General features: G+C 55.4%; 2 non-coding genes and 1 pseudogene across 2 annotated transcripts; all 3 read right to left on the minus strand.

The window, feature by feature from the left end:
* The window catches only part of LOC126435998 (large subunit ribosomal RNA), an 8,679-nt pseudogene extending 7,466 nt beyond the window's left edge, over positions 1 to 1,213 (minus strand).
* A 188-nt stretch (positions 1,214 to 1,401) lies between these two features.
* Positions 1,402 to 1,556, minus strand: LOC126435977 (5.8S ribosomal RNA). The gene has a single exon (XR_007580330.1). It is a non-coding gene; the product is annotated as a 5.8S ribosomal RNA (ribosomal RNA).
* A 351-nt stretch (positions 1,557 to 1,907) lies between these two features.
* On the minus strand, positions 1,908 to 3,816 carry LOC126435989 (small subunit ribosomal RNA). Its single transcript, XR_007580341.1, has one exon. It is a non-coding gene; the product is annotated as a small subunit ribosomal RNA (ribosomal RNA).
* Between the last annotated feature and the right edge of the window lie 3,684 nt (positions 3,817 to 7,500).

Below are 7,500 nucleotides of genomic sequence, written 5' to 3' on the forward strand. Positions count from 1 at the left end.
TGCACGTCAGAATCGCTACGGACCTCCATCAGGGTTTCCCCTGACTTCGTCCTGGCCAGGCATAGTTCACCATCTTTCGGGTCCCAACGTGTACGCTCTAGGTGCGCCTCACCTCGCAATGAGGACGAGACGCCCCGGGAGTGCGGAGGCCGCCGCCCCGTGAAGGGCGGGGAAGCCCCATCCTCCCTCGGCCCGCGCAAGGCGAGACCTTCACTTTCATTACGCCTTTAGGTTTCGTACAGCCCAATGACTCGCGCACATGTTAGACTCCTTGGTCCGTGTTTCAAGACGGGTCGTGAAATTGTCCAAAGCTGAAGCGCCGCTGACGGGAGCGATTATTCCGCCCGAGAGCATCCCGAGCCAACAGCGGCGCGGGTCCGGGGCCGGGCCAGGTAGGTCCGTCATCCGGGAAGAACCGCGCGCGCTTGCCGGGAGCCCGAGCGCCCAAAGGGGCGAATCGACTCCTCCAGATATACCGCCGGGCAGCCAGCCAGGACACCGGGGCTCTGCCCAACAGACGCGAACCGAGGCCCGCGGAAGGACAGGCTGCGCACCCGGGCCGTAGGCCGGCACCCAGCGGGTCGCGACGTCCTACTAGGGGAGAAGTGCGGCCCACCGCACACCGGAACGGCCCCACCCCGCGGCGAGTGGAAAGGCAACCGGACACGACCCCGCCGCGGATTGCTCCGCGCGGGCGGCCGGCCCCATCTGCCGAGGGCGGAGGCCAGTGGCCGGATGGGCGTGAATCTCACCCGTTCGACCTTTCGGACTTCTCACGTTTACCCCAGAACGGTTTCACGTACTTTTGAACTCTCTCTTCAAAGTTCTTTTCAACTTTCCCTCACGGTACTTGTTCGCTATCGGTCTCGTGGTCATATTTAGTCTCAGATGGAGTTTACCACCCACTTGGAGCTGCACTCTCAAGCAACCCGACTCGAAGGAGAGGTCCCGCCGACGCTCGCACCGGCCGCTACGGGCCTGGCACCCTCTACGGGCCGTGGCCTCATTCAAGTTGGACTTGGTCTCGGCGCGAGGCGTCGGGGTAGTGGACCCTCCCAAACACCACATGCCACGACAGGCGGCAGCCTGCGGGGTTCGGTGCTGGACTCTTCCCTGTTCGCTCGCCGCTACTGGGGGAATCCTTGTTAGTTTCTTTTCCTCCGCTTAGTAATATGCTTAAATTCAGCGGGTAGTCTCGCCTGCTCTGACGTCGTTGTACGAGGTGTCGCACGCCACACCGCCAGCCGGCTGTGCACGCTACCGAGTAAGTACCGGTATGCGAACCGCCAGGCGACGGGCGCGCATCGCACGTTTAAGGAGACGCGGCCGGCCCCACAGGCGGCCACGACACTCCCAGGTCTGCGAAGCGGGGCAAACGCCGCGCGCTTCAGTATACGTAGCCGACCCTCAGCCAGACGTGGCCCGGGAACGGAATCCATGGACCGCAATGTGCGTTCGAAACGTCGATGTTCATGTGTCCTGCAGTTCACATGTCGACGCGCAATTTGCTGCGTTCTTCATCGACCCACGAGCCGAGTGATCCACCGTCCTGGGTGATCTTTTCGTAGTTTCCACTATCTCTTTCAAGACAGTTGCATAGGCGGGACTGAGGCGTGTGGCGGCCCCTGTTCCAGCGTTCAGTGTCCAACGGCCTCACGGCCGATGGGCGTCGTACGGCTCCACACCGGAGCGGACAGGCACTCCGGCGAAAGTCATTCAAAACCGGCGCCAGGCGCCAGGTGCCGCAGGCCAGCCGCTCCAGCGCTTCAGCGCTCGTACCACACAACATTGCCGTTAGTTTTGAGACGAACGCGTGGTTCCGCACGCGGCGCACAGCTACTGCGAGCCGTACAGGTAGCGTGTTGCGCGACACGACACGCACATCGAAAGACATGCAGTCTAGTCGGTAATGATCCTTCCGCAGGTTCACCTACGGAAACCTTGTTACGACTTTTACTTCCTCTAAATGATCAAGTTTGGTCATCTTTCCGGTAGCATCGGCAACGACAGAGTCAATGCCGCGTACCAGTCCGAAGACCTCACTAAATCATTCAATCGGTAGTAGCGACGGGCGGTGTGTACAAAGGGCAGGGACGTAATCAACGCGAGCTTATGACTCGCGCTTACTGGGAATTCCTCGTTCATGTGGAACAATTGCAAGCCCCAATCCCTAGCACGAAGGAGGTTCAGCGGGTTACCCCGACCTTTCGGCCTAGGAAGACACGCTGATTCCTTCAGTGTAGCGCGCGTGCGGCCCAGAACATCTAAGGGCATCACAGACCTGTTATTGCTCAATCTCGTGCGGCTAGAAGCCGCCTGTCCCTCTAAGAAGAAAAGTAATCGCTGACAGCACGAAGGATGTCACGCGACTAGTTAGCAGGCTAGAGTCTCGTTCGTTATCGGAATTAACCAGACAAATCGCTCCACCAACTAAGAACGGCCATGCACCACCACCCACCGAATCAAGAAAGAGCTATCAATCTGTCAATCCTTCCGGTGTCCGGGCCTGGTGAGGTTTCCCGTGTTGAGTCAAATTAAGCCGCAGGCTCCACTCCTGGTGGTGCCCTTCCGTCAATTCCTTTAAGTTTCAGCTTTGCAACCATACTTCCCCCGGAACCCAAAAGCTTTGGTTTCCCGGAGGCTGCCCGCCGAGTCATCGGAGGAACTGCGGCGGATCGCTGGCTGGCATCGTTTATGGTTAGAACTAGGGCGGTATCTGATCGCCTTCGAACCTCTAACTTTCGTTCTTGATTAATGAAAACATACTTGGCAAATGCTTTCGCTTCTGTTCGTCTTGCGACGATCCAAGAATTTCACCTCTAACGTCGCAATACGAATGCCCCCGCCTGTCCCTATTAATCATTACCTCGGGTTCCGAAAACCAACAAAATAGAACCGAGGTCCTATTCCATTATTCCATGCACACAGTATTCAGGCGGGCTTGCCTGCTTTAAGCACTCTAATTTGTTCAAAGTAAACGTGCCGGCCCACCGAGACACTCAATAAAGAGCACCCTGGTAGGATTTCAACGGGGTCCGCCTCGGGACGCACGAGCACGCACGAGGCGGTCGCACGCCTTCGGCTCGCCCCACCGGCAGGACGTCCCACGATACATGCCAGTTAAACACCGACGGGCGGTGAACCAACAGCGTGGGACACAAATCCAACTACGAGCTTTTTAACCGCAACAACTTTAATATACGCTATTGGAGCTGGAATTACCGCGGCTGCTGGCACCAGACTTGCCCTCCAATAGATACTCGTTAAAGGATTTAAAGTGTACTCATTCCGATTACGGGGCCTCGGATGAGTCCCGTATCGTTATTTTTCGTCACTACCTCCCCGTGCCGGGAGTGGGTAATTTGCGCGCCTGCTGCCTTCCTTGGATGTGGTAGCCGTTTCTCAGGCTCCCTCTCCGGAATCGAACCCTGATTCCCCGTTACCCGTTACAACCATGGTAGGCGCAGAACCTACCATCGACAGTTGATAAGGCAGACATTTGAAAGATGCGTCGCCGGTACGAGGACCGTGCGATCAGCCCTAAGTTATTCAGAGTCACCAAGGCAAACGGACCGGACGAGCCGACCGATTGGTTTTGATCTAATAAAAGCGTCCCTTCCATCTCTGGTCGGGACTCTGTTTGCATGTATTAGCTCTAGAATTACCACAGTTATCCAAGTAACGTGGGTACGATCTAAGGAACCATAACTGATTTAATGAGCCATTCGCGGTTTCACCTTAATGCGGCTTGTACTGAGACATGCATGGCTTAATCTTTGAGACAAGCATATGACTACTGGCAGGATCAACCAGGGAGCTGCGTCAACTAGAGCTGAGCAGCCGGCCGCCCGGGAGTGTGTCCCGGGGGCCCGCGCGAACACGCAAGCGTCCGCTCAATTATTCTGCAAACAGGAGGAGGCTGAGCTCCCCTGCACAACACACCTCGAAACCCTCTCAGGTCCCGGCGGCGCGCAGCGCCGTCCTAAGTACTTGGTCGGGTTCGAGAGAGGCGCAATCGCCCGGAGTTAGGCGAGTAGACGCTTTAGGTGCGACCACCCGTGCTCCCAACTGAGCTTGCCGCTGCCGACAGAGGCCCGGGAGCGTGCTGTCGTGGCATTGCCGGCGGGAGACAACACGCGCCACCTACGGTGACCGGCAGCTCCAACGCCAGCGCCACAGAAGGACAAAAGCCCTACTTGGGTGCCGAAGCGAACTCTCCCAGCACAGCGCACGCGCCAACACGTCCGCACAGCTGCGATACAAACCACCTGCGAGAACCGCTGGGGCGACCGAGCAGCAGACGGCGTCGCGGCGCCGAGCGCCGGGCGGCGGCGCATCCTCAGCGCACAAAGTCCTCAATCGGACCAGCACACTGCAGATGGCCACCGCGCTTCGCACCGGGCCCGCGAGGACCTACTTTGGCCGCAAGGCGCCGCGAGCAGGGGGCGCCGGCGCGCACCTGCGCCGCCTGCCGCGTCCGTCGGCCGGCGCGCCTGCCACCGGCCGCCCCCACCAGCCGGCTGTAGCGCGTGCGCCCACGCACCGCGCTGCCAGCACGCCGGGCGGCCCCCCCTCACCGGCCGGGGACGGTCCCACCCAGCCACCGCCGCGTATCGCCTCACACCCAGATCCCCTTTCACGTTCGTGGGCATGGTGGGTCCCCTTTCACGTTCGTGGGCATGGTGGGTATCCCTGAAACAACCGGTTAATAGCTCGACCGATCGTCGCCAACACTGATTCACCTCTAGCGAGAACAACCGCACCACAACGGGTTACCGGTTGTTCATTTGCGTAACGTCACCAGCAAACGTACACGTCCATCGCCATTTGCAACGAGTATTGCATGCCTGTGTCAGGTGTCACAACACACTACGTCTGCCCACATAGACGCAACAACATGTGCACGCCTAGAGAACACGTGGAAGGTAGACCCCGTACGTATGCGGTGTCCATTGCGCGAACGACTGTCAGCCCGCCTCTGCAGCATGTCGCAGATGTGGAACGCGGTGCAACATGCTATCACGGTGTGTGAGAAGAGACGACTACGTCCGAATACACGCTCCACTACATCAACAGACTGCTCATGCTGATCGCCATCCAGGGCGTCCGTTCCTCCCACACGTCTGTATGGCGTACCACACTGCAATCCAGCTCTTATAGGGAGACGACACGTAGCTGCGTGCACAATATTTGGACTGTATGGTCCGCCGTTGCTAGGCGCTGTCGTCATACGGTCACATGGGCCACGATGTATCATTCAGTACATACGGAGCAATGTGCAGTACAGTTTGTGGGTTTTGCGTACATCGGCGGACAGGTGACAGGCCGTACCACAACGTAGGCTGAGTACGTCGGCATGCGAAGGGCATTGAACATGCAAACTTCTCACCGACCAGCTTGCGAAGGCAGGGGGGAAGGGGGGGGGGCATGTACGTCCTGCTGCTATCCACACTACAGTGTATAGCAGGAGCATGTGGAAAGTCAGCAACACCTGCAAGGTGTTTAACATGACGCGATACACAGGGGACCGGGCAGTGCGAGTAGCGAACTATATTGCGAGGGTTGCGGTTAGGCAACACTACACTACTTTAACGGGTTGCATAACAATTACAGAGCAGGTTCAGCGACAACGTGCGTCAGGTTAAGGCGCAATATAGTTTAGGTTACGGCGCACTTTAGGTTAGGTTAAGGCACATTATAGGTTAGGTTAAGGCACAACATGGGTTACGTTAAGGCACAACATGGGTTACGTTAAGGCACAACATGGGTTAGGTTAAGGCACAACATGGGTTAGGTTAAGGCACAACATGGGTTAGGTTAAGGCACAACATGGGTTAGGTTAAGGCACAACATGGGTTAGGTTAAGGCACAACATGGGTTAGGTTAAGGCACAACATGGGTTAGGTTAAGGCACAACATGGGTTAGGTTAAGGCACAACATGGGTTAGGTTAAGGCACAACATGGGTTAGGTTAAGGCACAACATGGGTTAGGTTAAGGCACAACATGGGTTAGGTTAAGGCACAACATGGGTTAGGTTAAGGCACAACATGGGTTAGGTTAAGGCACAACATGGGTTAGGTTAAGGCACAACATGGGTTAGGTTAAGGCACAACATGGGTTAGGTTAAGGCACAACATGGGTTAGGTTAAGGCACAACATGGGTTAGGTTAAGGCACAACATGGGTTAGGTTAAGGCACAACATGGGTTAGGTTAAGGCACAACATGGGTTAGGTTAAGGCACAACATGGGTTAGGTTAAGGCACAACATGGGTTAGGTTAAGGCACAACATGGGTTAGGTTAAGGCACAACATGGGTTAGGTTAAGGCACAACATGGGTTAGGTTAAGGCACAACATGGGTTAGGTTAAGGCACAACATGGGTTAGGTTAAGGCACAACATGGGTTAGGTTAAGGCACAACATGGGTTAGGTTAAGGCACAACATGGGTTAGGTTAAGGCACAACATGGGTTAGGTTAAGGCACAACATGGGTTAGGTTAAGGCACAACATGGGTTAGGTTAAGGCACAACATGGGTTAGGTTAAGGCACAACATGGGTTAGGTTAAGGCACAACATGGGTTAGGTTAAGGCACAACATGGGTTAGGTTAAGGCACAACATGGGTTAGGTTAAGGCACACCATGGGTTAGGTTAAGGCACACCATGGGTTAGGTTAAGGCACACCATGGGTTAGGTTAAGGCACACCATGGGTTAGGTTAAGGCACAACATGGGTTAGGTTAAGGCACAACATGGGTTAGGTTAAGGCACAACATGGGTTAGGTTAAGGCACAACATGGGTTAGGTTAAGGCACAACGTAGGTTAGGTTAAGGCACAACGTGGGTTAGGTTAAGGCACAACGTGGGTTAGGTTAAGGCACAACGTGGGTTAGGTTAAGGCACAACGTGGGTTAGGTTAAGGCACAACATGGGTTAGGTTAAGGCACAACATGGGTTAGGTTAAGGCACACCATGGGTTAGGTTAAGGCACACCATGGGTTAGGTTAAGGCACAACATGGGTTAGGTTAAGGCACAACATGGGTTAGGTTAAGGCACAACATGGGTTAGGTTAAGGCACAACATGGGTTAGGTTAAGGCACAACATGGGTTAGGTTAAGGCACAACGTAGGTTAGGTTAAGGCACAACGTAGGTTAGGTTAAGGCACAACGTGGGTTAGGTTAAGGCACAACATGGGTTAGGTTAAGGCACAACATGGGTTAGGTTAAGGCACAACATGGGTTAGGTTAAGGCACAACATGGGTTAGGTTAAGGCACAACATGGGTTACGTTACGGCACAACATGGGTTACGTTACGGCACAACATGGGTTACGTTACGGCACAACATGGGTTACGTTACGGCACAACATGGGTTACGTTACGGCACAACATGGGTTACGTTACGGCACAACATGGGTTACGTTACGGCACAACATGGGTTACGTTACGGCACAAATTAGGTTAGGTTACGGCACAAATTAGGTTAGGTTAAGGCACAA

The sequence above is a fragment of the Schistocerca serialis genome, unplaced genomic scaffold (assembly GCF_023864345.2).
Source record: "Schistocerca serialis cubense isolate TAMUIC-IGC-003099 unplaced genomic scaffold, iqSchSeri2.2 HiC_scaffold_1224, whole genome shotgun sequence".
Lineage (NCBI taxonomy): Eukaryota > Metazoa > Arthropoda > Insecta > Orthoptera > Acrididae > Schistocerca > Schistocerca serialis.